The 11810-nt window shown below is 40.0% G+C and overlaps 1 protein-coding gene across 1 annotated transcript in view; it reads left to right on the forward strand.

The window, feature by feature from the left end:
• The first annotated feature begins 3085 nt into the window (after positions 1–3085).
• BICRAL (BICRA like chromatin remodeling complex associated protein) overlaps positions 3086–11810 on the forward strand; it is a 67868-nt gene continuing 59143 nt past the window's right edge. The window contains exon 1 of the mRNA XM_040473530.1: positions 3086–3091. The gene's annotated coding sequence lies outside the window, so the exon portion shown is untranslated. The remainder of the gene's footprint in view (positions 3092–11810) is intronic.

The following is an 11810-nucleotide window of genomic DNA, read 5'->3' on the forward strand; positions in this document are numbered from 1 at the left end:
ATGAAAGTTAGAAAACTTCATTCAGTTTTTTAAACTAGAGAAATTTTAGTTTTTTAAACTAGACATAACCTGGGAAGTAGAATACTAGGATTTTCTTTTCATGTGAGAACTGTCTTAAAACTTAGAAGTAACTCTTTCCATGTATAGACAACTATTACCCACAAAAAAAAAAAATCACATTTTTTTTTTCTTCCTGATTACTGAGCGTAAAAGTTATTTTCATGTGGTTTTGATTTGGAAGTATTTCTTCCAGGATTTAAAATAAAAATGCATGCTGCTATATTTAGATTTAACTCTGGCATTTCCTAGAAGTGCAAAGAAATATATTTAGAAATAGGTCGCTTTATTCTTCCTATCTGTATTCTGATTCACCAGATCTGTGAGAATCTTAGGATTGGAGAGCTCCATGGAAGCCAAGCCCTTTTCTCTGGGTGTGATCACACTTAAAAGATTAATATTTAGGGGCGCCTGGGTGGCGCAGTCGGTTAAGCGTCCGACTTCAGCCAGGTCACAATCTCGCGGTCCGGGAGTTCGAGCCCCGCATCAGGCTCTGGGCTGATGGCTCGGAGCCTGGAGCCTGTTTCCGATTCTGTGTCTCCCTCTCTCTCTGCCCCTCCCCTGTTCATGCTCTGTCTCTCTCTGTCCAAAAATAAATAAATGTTGAAAAAAAAATTAAAAAAAAAAAAGATTAATATTTACTAGATATGTTTGGGGCTGCTTTTATCCATAGACCTCAAGATGGCTTTTTTGTTTTACTGTTTTACATGTTTGTCTGACTTCATATGTCACATGATACCCTTATTATTTTCTGTTACAGCATATATCATGTAGATAAAACAATCTGAAAGTAAATGTCCAGAGAGAATAATACAAAGAGAAATGAAATTTGGGTGACCATGCTGTTTGAAAAAAAGGGGTGGGGAGGACCTTTACATACTTAGCAATGTAAAGTGGACATTATGCCATGGAAAATACCAAATAGATACCAAAGAAAACGTGCTTCTCTTTTTTAGATGGTATCTTCTGAGTACTAATATATTACTGTACATGTTTTTTTCATTTACATGGTCATATTAAAGTTTTACGGTTAAATTAGACAAATAATCGATTAAGAAGTTACCCTAAGTCGTGCAGGAGTCTGTTTACAGAGCTTCCCCTTCAATCCTCATGGAGGAAGTTATGCATGTGCAGCAGTCAAGGTGAGGAAAAAATCTGCAACTAATTTAATTTTTTTAATATTTATTTATTTTTGAGAGAGACAGACAAGAGTGTGAGCAGCGGAGGGGCAGAGAGAGAGACACAGAATCCCAAGCAGGCTCCAGGCTCTGAGCTGCCAGCACAGAGCCTGACGTGAGGCTTAAAACCACCAACTGGGAGATCATGACCTGAGCCAAAGTCAGATGCTTAACCGACTGAGCCACACAGGCGCCCGTCTGCAGCTTATTTAGAAAGCTGTCTAAACTGTTTTTCAGAAGTACACACGTTGGATATGCAACACAACATGCACAATATAGAGAGATAGGCTCAAATGTTCATGTAAACGAACACTTTAAATACCTGCATATGGGGCGCCTGGGTGGCGCAGTCGGTTAAGCGTCCGACTTCAGCCAGGTCACGATCTCGCGGTCCGTGAGTTCGAGCCCCGCGTCAGGCTCTGGGCTGATGGCTCAGAGCCTGGAGCCTGTTTCCGATTCTGTGTCTCCCTCTCTCTCTGCCCCTCTCCCAGTTCATGCTCTGTCTCTCTCTGTCCCAAAAATAAATAAATGTTGAAAAAAAAAATTAAAAAAAAATAAATAAATACCTGCATAATGTGAATATAGGTAAGTTGTTTTTTAAAACGCATTTTCTTCATGAGTTAAATACCCCCCAGCTAGAACTTTCTATTATTAGATCAAAAATTGTGACATAAAACCTACGTGACATTAACCTTTTATTTTTGTCACATGTTGCATAAATTCCCAACTCGTAACTATCATTTAAAATATGTTCTGGGGGTGCCTGGGTGGCTCAGTCGGTTAAGCGGCCGACTTCGGCTTGGGTCATGATTTCGCGGTCTGTGAGTTTGAGCCCCGCATCGGGCTCTGTGCTGACAGCTTAGAGCCTGTAGCCTGTTTCAGATTCTGTGTCTCCCTCTCTCTGACCCTCCCCCGTTCATGCTCTGTCTTTCTCTGTCTCAAAAATAAATAAACGTTAAAAAAATTTTTTTAAATATGTTCTGTGTTTCATATTACCTAACTATCAAAACATTACCTTGTGCTTGACTCTCAAGAATGTCTTCAGGTTATAAGATGCCATGAAAGATGAAAGTCACTAAGCAAATATTTTCTTTTCAGAGCATGACATGGATTTGGGGTGTGTGTGTGTGTGTGTGTGTGTGTGTGTGTGTGTGTAGAAAATACTTCATCCTTTTAAAATTAATTTAGGGGCGCCTGGGTGGCTTAGTCAGTTGAACGTCTGACTTTAGCTCAGGTCATGATCTCGCTGTTCCTGAGTTCGGGTCCCGCATCGGGCTCTCTGTGCTGACAGCTCAGAGCCTGGAGCCTGTTTCCGATTCCGTGTCTCCCTCTCTGTCTCTGCCCCTCCCCCACTTGTGCCTGCGTGCTCTCTCACTCTCTCTTTCTCAACAATAAATAAACATTTAAAAAAATTAAATTAATTAAAAATTATATATTCTAAATTTTTCTTCTATTTTTCTTCTAAAATTTCCTCCTAGAGTGTTTCTTTTCTAAGCAGAATGTCAAAAATGAATATTTTTAAAAATATTACTGTGTCTACTCTGAAAGAAAAAGGCACTACACTGATATTTCATCATCAAATATTTGTTAAATGCTAATTTCATACAGAGCACTTGGAGGTTATAGGAATACATAATCTAGCTAGTTGGATAATAGGGGCACCCAGAAAAATACACAACAGTATATGGTAAGTACCAAGTGAGTAGCACAAGTGAGAGCAAAAGAGAGCCTTTGATTAAAGTGTGTGAGAACATCCATCCATTCATTCATTCAGCAATCAACTGAGCATCTAATTTGTGCCGGGTGCCATTCTAGACTCCCAGATCCCTCAATGAGCAAAAGACCAAGGCCCTGCTCTGGTGAGAAAACAGACTATAAACCTAGATAAGCACTGTAGTAAGTAATGGGGGGAGGGGGGGCGGGGAGGCAGGGATAAAGCAAGTTAAGGAAAGTGTAGAGTGCTGGGGGATGGGAAGGTGGTCATGGTAGGTCATGATCAACTGAGCAGAAACTTGAAGGAAGAGGCAAGCCTGAGGATATCCAAAGGCACAGCATTCCAGGCAGAGAGCAGCCAGCGCAAAGGGCCGAGACATGAGCATGCCTGGTGAGTTCAAGGCATGGCAAGTCAGCAAAGGATAGAATTGGGGGTGAGGGGTGGAGACAGGGAGAGCCATCGTGTAGGGCATTGCAGGTTTTCACAGCTGAGCACAGAAAAGGATTTCGTTTTTTATAGTGAGGAAAATGAGGATTCATTGGAGGGTTTCGGCTTATGTTTTAAAAGGACTACTCAGGAGGTTGGGATGAGAATAGATTGGAGGGAGTAAAAGAGTGAAAGCAGAGAGACCAGATGGGATATGATGATGATTTGTATTAGGGGGATGACAGTGGAGGTAGACAGTGGAGGATTCTGGATCTATTTTGGAAGTATAACCAAGGGGCTTTCTTGATGGATGTGGAGCATAAGAAAGAGCAGTCAAGGTTTACAGATAGGAAATGGAATTTGAACTGGAGCCTAAAGGGATTTGTTGACCATGAAAGATGGCATAAGCAGAGAAATTTAGGTGGGAAAGAACTAAATTAGGTGAGGAGTGTAAGAAAGGGGCAGGACAGGAAAGTTCTCTGATGAAGTTAGAAGTCTGTAAAAGAAAAAAAAAGGACAGCTGGGAAGGGACTTTGGGATCAGTTTGTGAAAGGCACTAAATGCAAGGTCAAAGTAGATGAATTTTTCCTTTACATATTCAAAATCATAAAGGTTTTCAAACAAGACCTAAAAAGAAAAGACTATTGTGATAAATAATAGCTTTGGAACCAGACAGATTGGAGTTCCAACCCTTGCTCTTCTCCTTTCTGTGCTTTTTTTTTCTTTTTTAATGTTTATTTATGTTTGACAGAGAGAGAGAGAGAGAGAGGAAGACAGAGAATGAGTGGGGGAGGGGCAGAGAGGGAGACACAGAATTCTAAGCAGGCTCCAGGCTCTGAGCTGTCAGCACAGAGCCCGACTCGGGGCTTGAACTCACAGGCGACTTCACCTGAGCCAAAGTCGCTTAACCGGCTGAGCCACCCAGGCGCCCCCTTTCTGTGCTGTCTTGAGTAAATTATATAACCTCTCTGAGGGAATGTGCCCAGTTTCTCCCTCTGGATTGAGAATTTACCTTTCAGAGGAAGTTTGTAAGGATAAAGTGAGATCATCGTATAAAGATTTATATAGTGCCTAACCCATTTGGGTGTCAGCTATCACTGCTTTTTAAAATTATTATAGGGGCGCCTGCCTGGGTGGCTCAGTCAGTTAAGCGTCAGACAGTTTCGGCTCAGGTCATGATCTCACAGTTCATGAGATTGAGCCCCACGCAGGGCTCTTCACTGACAGCATGGAGTCTGCTTGGGATTCTTTCTCTCCCTCTCTGCCTCTCTCTCTCTAAATAAACTTTTAAAAATTGAAAAAATAATAAAAGTTATTATAAAAAGTAATATTAAAGCAGTGTTTCATTAGACTAATCTGCTAACAATGAATAAATGAATGGTCCCTTTAGGAAATGAAATGAACTTTTTCCCTGAAGTGAATTGCTCCTGTCAGCCAGTATTTCCTTCCAAAACTGGGCATTGCCCCCTTGAAATTCCTATTAGCTGTCCAGTAGTATACTTTGATCAGAACAGCAGGAGATATAATACAGAATTTCCTCCTTCCCTCCCCAAATCTAACAGATGCCCATCTTGACATTCCCAGTTTAGTATAGAAGATCCTCTGAGAATTTAGCAGCAGAAACCTGACGTCACTTTAAAACCCAGTTTCCAAAAATTAAGGTCCTGCTGAACACAATTCTGCAGAACACAAGATTTAGAAAATGCTGGGAAAGTGAAAAAAGGCATATGGGCTTTGATTTCATTTAAGTATAAAAATATACCTAAAAAATAAAAATGTACTAAAGAAAAAGACTGAAAAACCATGTTCCACGGCATTAGTCAGCTCCAGAGCCCGTAACAAAATACCATAGGCTGATGGGTGGCTTAAACAACCGAAGTTTATTTTCTCACAGTCCTGGAGGCTGGGTAGTCCAGCATCTATCTGGGTGCCGGCCAATTTGATCGCTGGGCAGGGCCCTCTCCCTGGCTTGCAGACTGCTGTTTTCTCACTGCGTCTTCATGGGAGCTCCAGTATCTCTTCCTCTTATAAAAACACCAGCCTTATCAGATTAAGGCCCTACCATTATGACCTCATTTAACCTCAGTTACCTCATACAAACACAGTCATACAGAGGGTTAGGGTTTCAAACACCAGCTTGGCAAGAGACAACAGTTCAGTCCCTAGCAGTCACCTCTAGGCAGTGGTATCATAAGTGATTTTCATTTTCCTCTTTAGAAATTTCTGTACTTTCCAAACTTTTCTGCGGCTGTAGGGGTTGAGTGAAATTAGATTCTACTTCTAGATTCCATTTTTATGAGATGCCTAGAGGAGTCTAATTCATAGGGACAGAGAGGACAGTGGTGGTTGCCTGGGGCTGGAGGGAAAGCGGAATGAAGAATTAGTGTCAAATGGGTGACAGAGTTTCTGGTTTTCCAGGTGAAGACTTCTGGAGATGGGTGGTGGAGATGGTTGCACAACAATGTGAATGGACTTGATACTACTGAACGATACACTTAAAAATAGTTAACATGCGGGAGGCACCTGAGTGGCTCAGTCGGTTGAGCGTCCGACTTCAGCTCAGGTCATGATCTCACACTCCGTGAGTTGGAGCCCCGCATCAGGCTCTGTGCTGACAGCTCAGAGCCTGGAGCCTGCTTCAGATTCTGTGTCTCCCCCCTCTCTCCCTCCCCTGCTCATGCTCTGTCTCTCTCTGTCTCAAAAATAAATAGAAACATTAAAAAAATATTTTTTAAATAGTTAACATGGTAAATTTTATGTTATGTGTATTTTACTACACACATGCACACACACACGCAGATATTCCCAACCCCTTCCCACCAGAAACAAAAACAAAAAACTTCTAAAAAGTACACAACTTTTGGAGTTAAACAGATGGTTTAAGTACCAGTTCCATGTTGATCTAGTGGTTCTCAAACTTGAGTGTGCATTAGAATTACCCAGACGGCTTAACGCCCCCTGGGTTCCCGATCCAGTAGGTCTGGAATGGGCCCAAGAATTCACACTTTTAACAACCTCCCAGGTGCTAGAGAACCACGGGCCAAGAGCAAGTCTTGGTTCCTGGTTTATAAAAATGGGCATGTGAGCCAGATGTGAGGCTTCTGTGAGGATACCTGATCCAGAAGCTCTCAGCATCAGCTTTAGTTTCCTTTTAGCAAATTGCTTGCTTTTATTCTCACATAATTTTTGGATTTTTTTCCCCATGTAATAATTATGGTCATTTGACACAAACAGAAATAACTTATTTTTATTTTATTTATTTTTTTAGTAAGCTCTACGTGGGGCTTGAACTCACAACCCCTGAGATCAAGAGTTGCATGCTCTACCCACTGAGCCAGAAATAACTTATTTTTAGAAACATATATTAAGGTATTTAAATATGTGAGAAGCATGTAAAATTTAACTTTGTTTCTTAGAAGATTAGGATTATTTCAGCTCAATGGCTAGACTAGGGTTATCTTTGGAACTGATATTTAATGATCAACTTTTTTCCTGTTTCAAATTAAATCTGCACATGTATGTATGGTGGGCAGGGTTATATTCTGGTGAAAATAAGGGCTGTGGCAACTCCCTTCCCTTCACCTGTTGCATAAAAAAAAATTGGCAAAACCTCCAGGAAACCCTATGTAAATAATTAGGGTAAATATTATTCCTATCACTATAGCTGTTCTTAAAAGTTCCACTTTGTGGCTATCCACAAGAGCTAACAAGGGGAAAATGGCCCTGTAAGCAAGTGTTTTACCTTAACTAAATTCTACAGAAGTCTGTAGATTGGGACTGTCCAATATGGTGACCACTAGCCATATATGGCTATTAACCCTTGAGCCATGACTGGCACCAGTTGTGATGTACTGTAAGATTTAAAGACTTTGTCGGGGCGCCTGGGTGGCGCAGTCGGTTGAGCGTCCGACTTCAGCCAGGTCACGATCTCGCGGTCCGTGAGTTCGAGCCCCGCGTCGGGCTCTGGGCTGATGCCTCAGAGCCTGGAGCCTGTTTCCGATTCTGTGTCTCCCTCTCACTCTGCCCCTCCCCCGTTCATGCTCTGTCTCTCTCTGTCCCAAAAATAAATAAATGTTGAAAAAAAAGATTTAAAGACTTTGTCTGAAAAAAATGACGTAGAATATCTAATTTGTTTTATATTAATTACATCTTGAATGGTTAAAAATTAAAATATTTTATTAATGTATTTATATTAATATTTGCCATTTAGTCAAAATATTTTTTGATATTATGGACTAAATATATTAAAATTAATTATACTTAAAAATATGGCTACTAGTAAATTTTAAATCATATGTGGCTCTCACTTGTGACTCATATTTCTGTTTGATAGCTGAGCTCCTCTAGACCTTCCAGGTGTTGGGGGTGGAGTTGGGTAAGAAAGGAGGGCTCTGTGGCAATGGTAACATATGAAACATTGACTTTTAAAAAACAAGAGGTCTGATATGCATGATGAATTACCGGGAAGTCTGTGTATGTGTATATATAAACACACATACATGGGTATTTGCAGTATATATATGAAATTGTATATATACATATACTGTATATATATGAAAAATTTTTTTTAATTGTAGAATTTTCATTGATGGAATAGTGAGGTTTTTTTGCCGTGGGAGAAAATGTTAAGATTCTCGACTGCTATCTTTTGGTATGGGAAACATTTCTAGAAATTGAACCTTCCAAAAATCATGTTTCCACCCACAGAGATGAGAAGCAGTATCTCTTGGGAATTAGAGATTTGAGTTCAAACCTCTGTCTTGCTACTTACAAACTCTGCAGTGTTGGGCAAGCATCTTATATTCTCTGTAAAAATAGAGATAATAGTGCGTACCTGGCAGGACTGTGTTAGAAGGGTTAGAACTGTGTGAAACGCCTAGCAGAGGGAAGGCCAGTAGTAAATGTTAGCTGCTATTACAGTTTTTATTATCTCATGTGTCTTGGTATATCAACTAATAATAAAAGGGACTTAATTTTACTGTAAATACCCATGCTAGTATGTTTATTTTCTTGCTTATTGATAATGCTTTCTGTAATTTGGAAAATTATTTCAGATGTAGCTCTTGCCTTTCTAATAAGATTACCAGCTACTCGCAAGCTGGGACATATTATTATGTTTGTTTAGCCCTGCAGGACAGACTTACCTAATAAATAAGTAATCGTTGAATACAGTGCTCATTATCATTAGTATAGTAATTATAATGGTACTGCTTAATATATCATGCTACCTTAACGTGCTTTCTTAAAGAAAAAACATATGGATGTTAAGGGAATCTTTAACAAAAGTTGCAAACTATCATTAGAAGCTTAAGGAAAAGTCAGAGCGCCTGGGTGGCTCAGTCGGTTAAGCGTCCGACTTCGGCCCAGGTCATGATCTGGCAGTCTGTGAGTTCGAGCCCTGCATCGGGCTCTGTGCTGACAGCTCGGAGCCTGGAGCCTGTTTCAGATTCTGTGTCTCCCTCTCTCTCTGACCCTCCTCCGTTCATGCTCTGTCTCTCCCTGTCTGAAAAATAAATAAATGTTAAAAAATAATAATAATAAAAAAAAAGTTTAAGGAAAAGTTAAATAATGACAAATCTTCATAGGGGAATAATTTTACTCAGTGAGGCAAAATCTAATAATTTAAATATTTAGAGAGGGAAGTAGGGTGTTCTTTAGGCACAACTTTGAAGACATAATGAAGCAAGAAAAAATTATTCTTTTTTTTTTAATCTTGGGCAAGTTAATTTGTGTCTTTTTTTTAATTTTTTTTTTTTTTAATTTACATCCAAATTAGCATCTAGTGCAACAATGATTTCAGGAGTAGATTCCTTAGTGCCCCTTACCCATTTAGCCCATCCCCCCTCCCACAACCCCTCCCGTAACCCTGTTTGTTCTCCATATTTATGAGTCTCTTCTGTTTTGTCCCCCTCCGTTTTTATATTCTTTTTGTTTCCCTTCCCTTATGTTCATCTGTTTTGTCCCTTAAAGTCCTCATATGAATGAAGTCATATGATATTTGTCTTTCTCTAATTTCACTTAGCATAATACCCTCCAGTTCCATCCACGTAGTTGCAAATGGCAAGATTTCATTCTTTCTGATTGCCGAGTAATACTCCATTGTGTGTGTGTGTGTGTGTGTGTGTGTGTGTGTGTGTGTGTGTGTATACCAACCACATCTTCTTTATCCATTCATCCGTTGATGGACATTTGGGCTCTTTCCATACTTTGGCTATTGTCGATAGTGCTGCTATAAACATTGGGGTGCATGTGTCCCTTTGAAACAGCACACCTGTATCCCGTGGATAAATGCCTAGTAGTGCAGTTGCTGGGTCGTAGGGTGTTCTATTTTCAGTTTTTTGAGGAACCTCCAAACTGCTTTCCAGAGTGGCTGCACCAGCTTGCATCCTCAAGGAAAAAATTATTCTAATTTGTCCAAAAGAATGATACTGAATAATGTCAAGAATAGAACTACGGGTCTATCTTACCTTTTTTAATTGATGTATAATTGATACACAATGTTGCAGGTGTACAACGTCATGATTCCACAACTCTATTCATTATGCTATGCCCACCACAGCTTAGCTACTATTTGTCACTAACACTATCACAGTACCATTGACTATATTCCCTATGCTGTATATTTTACCCCCCATGACTTATTCATTATATAATCTGGAAGCTTATGTCTCCCACCCTCCTTCACGCATTTTGTCTTTCCACCCAACCCCTGCCCCTCTGGCAGCCACCACTTTGTTCTCTGTATTCATGGATCTGTTTCTGGTTTATTGTTTGTTTTTTTAGATTCCACATATAAGTGAAATCATGTATTTTTCTTTGTCTGACGTGTTTCACTTAGCATAATACCCTCTAGGTCCATCCATGTTGTCACAAATGGCAGGATCTCTTTTTTAATTCTTTTATGGCTGAGTAATATTCCAGTGTGTGTGTTGTGTGTGTCTGTTTATATTTCACATCTTTGGGGCGCCTGGATGGCTCAGTCGGTTAAGCATCTGACTTCGGCTCAGGTCATGATCTCACGGTTCGTGGGTTTGAACCCTGCATTGGGCTCTGTGCTGACAGTTTAGAGCCTGGAGCCTGCTTCAGATTCTGTGTCTCCCTCTCTCACTGCCCTTCCCCTGCTCATGCTCTGATTCTTGATCTCTCAAAAATAATATATATATATATATATATATATACACACGTATATATATATGTGTATATATATACGTATATATATATATATACACACATATATACACATATATATATATATATATATCTCACATCTTCATCTATCAGTGAGCACTTAGGTTGCTGCCTTATCTTGGCCATTGCAGATATTGTTGAAATACACATAGGGGTGCATATATCTTTTCCAATTAGTGTTTTCATTTTCTTTAGGTAAATACCCAGTAGTGGAATTACTGGATCATATGGTATTTCTATTTTTACTTTTTTGAGGAAACTGCATACTGTTTTTCTTAGTGGTTGTACCAATTCACATTCCTACAAACAGTTTGTGAGGGTTCCCTTTTTTCCACCTTGCCAACACTTATTATTTCTTGTCTTTTTTGATGCCAGCATTCTGACTTGTGTGGAGTAATATCTCATTGTGATTATGATTTGCATTTCCCTGGTGATGAGTGATGTTGAGCATCTTTCCATGTGTCCATTGACCATCCATATGTCTTCTTTGGAAAAATGTCTATTCGGGCGGGTCTGTCCTATTTTATTTTTTATTATTAAAAAAACATTTTTTTAATATTTTTTTTTGGGAGACTGAGAGAAAGGGTGCAAGCAGGGGAGGGACAGAGAGAGAGGAAGACACAGAATCCGAAGCAGACTCCAGGCTCCGAGCTGTCAGCACAGAGCCCAACGGCGGGGCTCGAACCCATGAAGCGTGGGATCATGACCTGGGCCGAAGTCAGACACCTAACCGACTGAGCCCCCCAGACACCCCAGGTCTGTCCTATTTTAAATAACCCAAAAGTAATATAAGATAGGGTCAAGCCAAATGAAAAGTTTTTATGTTTTCCCTAAGGAAAAGGGTTGTATTGTAGGCACCAATGTCTTAGAAGATGGGACTGTGTGCTAAATCAGTTATACAGTTTCCCCTAACATCATTCAATTCTAGTACATGTGACTGCTACTTTGAGAATGAAGTGGTTTTAAATTAAAGAAAAAAAACGCACAGTGAGTTGGCCTTAAAAATAAATTTAGTATTTTGTTCTTAGACCACTGGAGGCTGTCCATAAGTTACTTGACTCCCTTATTTGAGGGTACAGTAATCTATAGTAGAATAGCCCAGAAGTGAGTAAGGGGTGCCTGGATGGTGCAGTTGGTTGAGCATCTGATCCTTGATTTCAGCTCAGGTTGTGATCTCATGGTTGTGGGTTTGAGCCCCACTTTGGGCTCCACACTTGGCATGGAACCTCTTAGGATTCTCTCTCCCT

Source organism: Herpailurus yagouaroundi, unplaced genomic scaffold (genome assembly GCF_014898765.1).
Source record: "Herpailurus yagouaroundi ecotype Mexico unplaced genomic scaffold, PumYag 139, whole genome shotgun sequence".
Classification (NCBI taxonomy): Eukaryota; Metazoa; Chordata; class Mammalia; order Carnivora; family Felidae; genus Herpailurus; species Herpailurus yagouaroundi.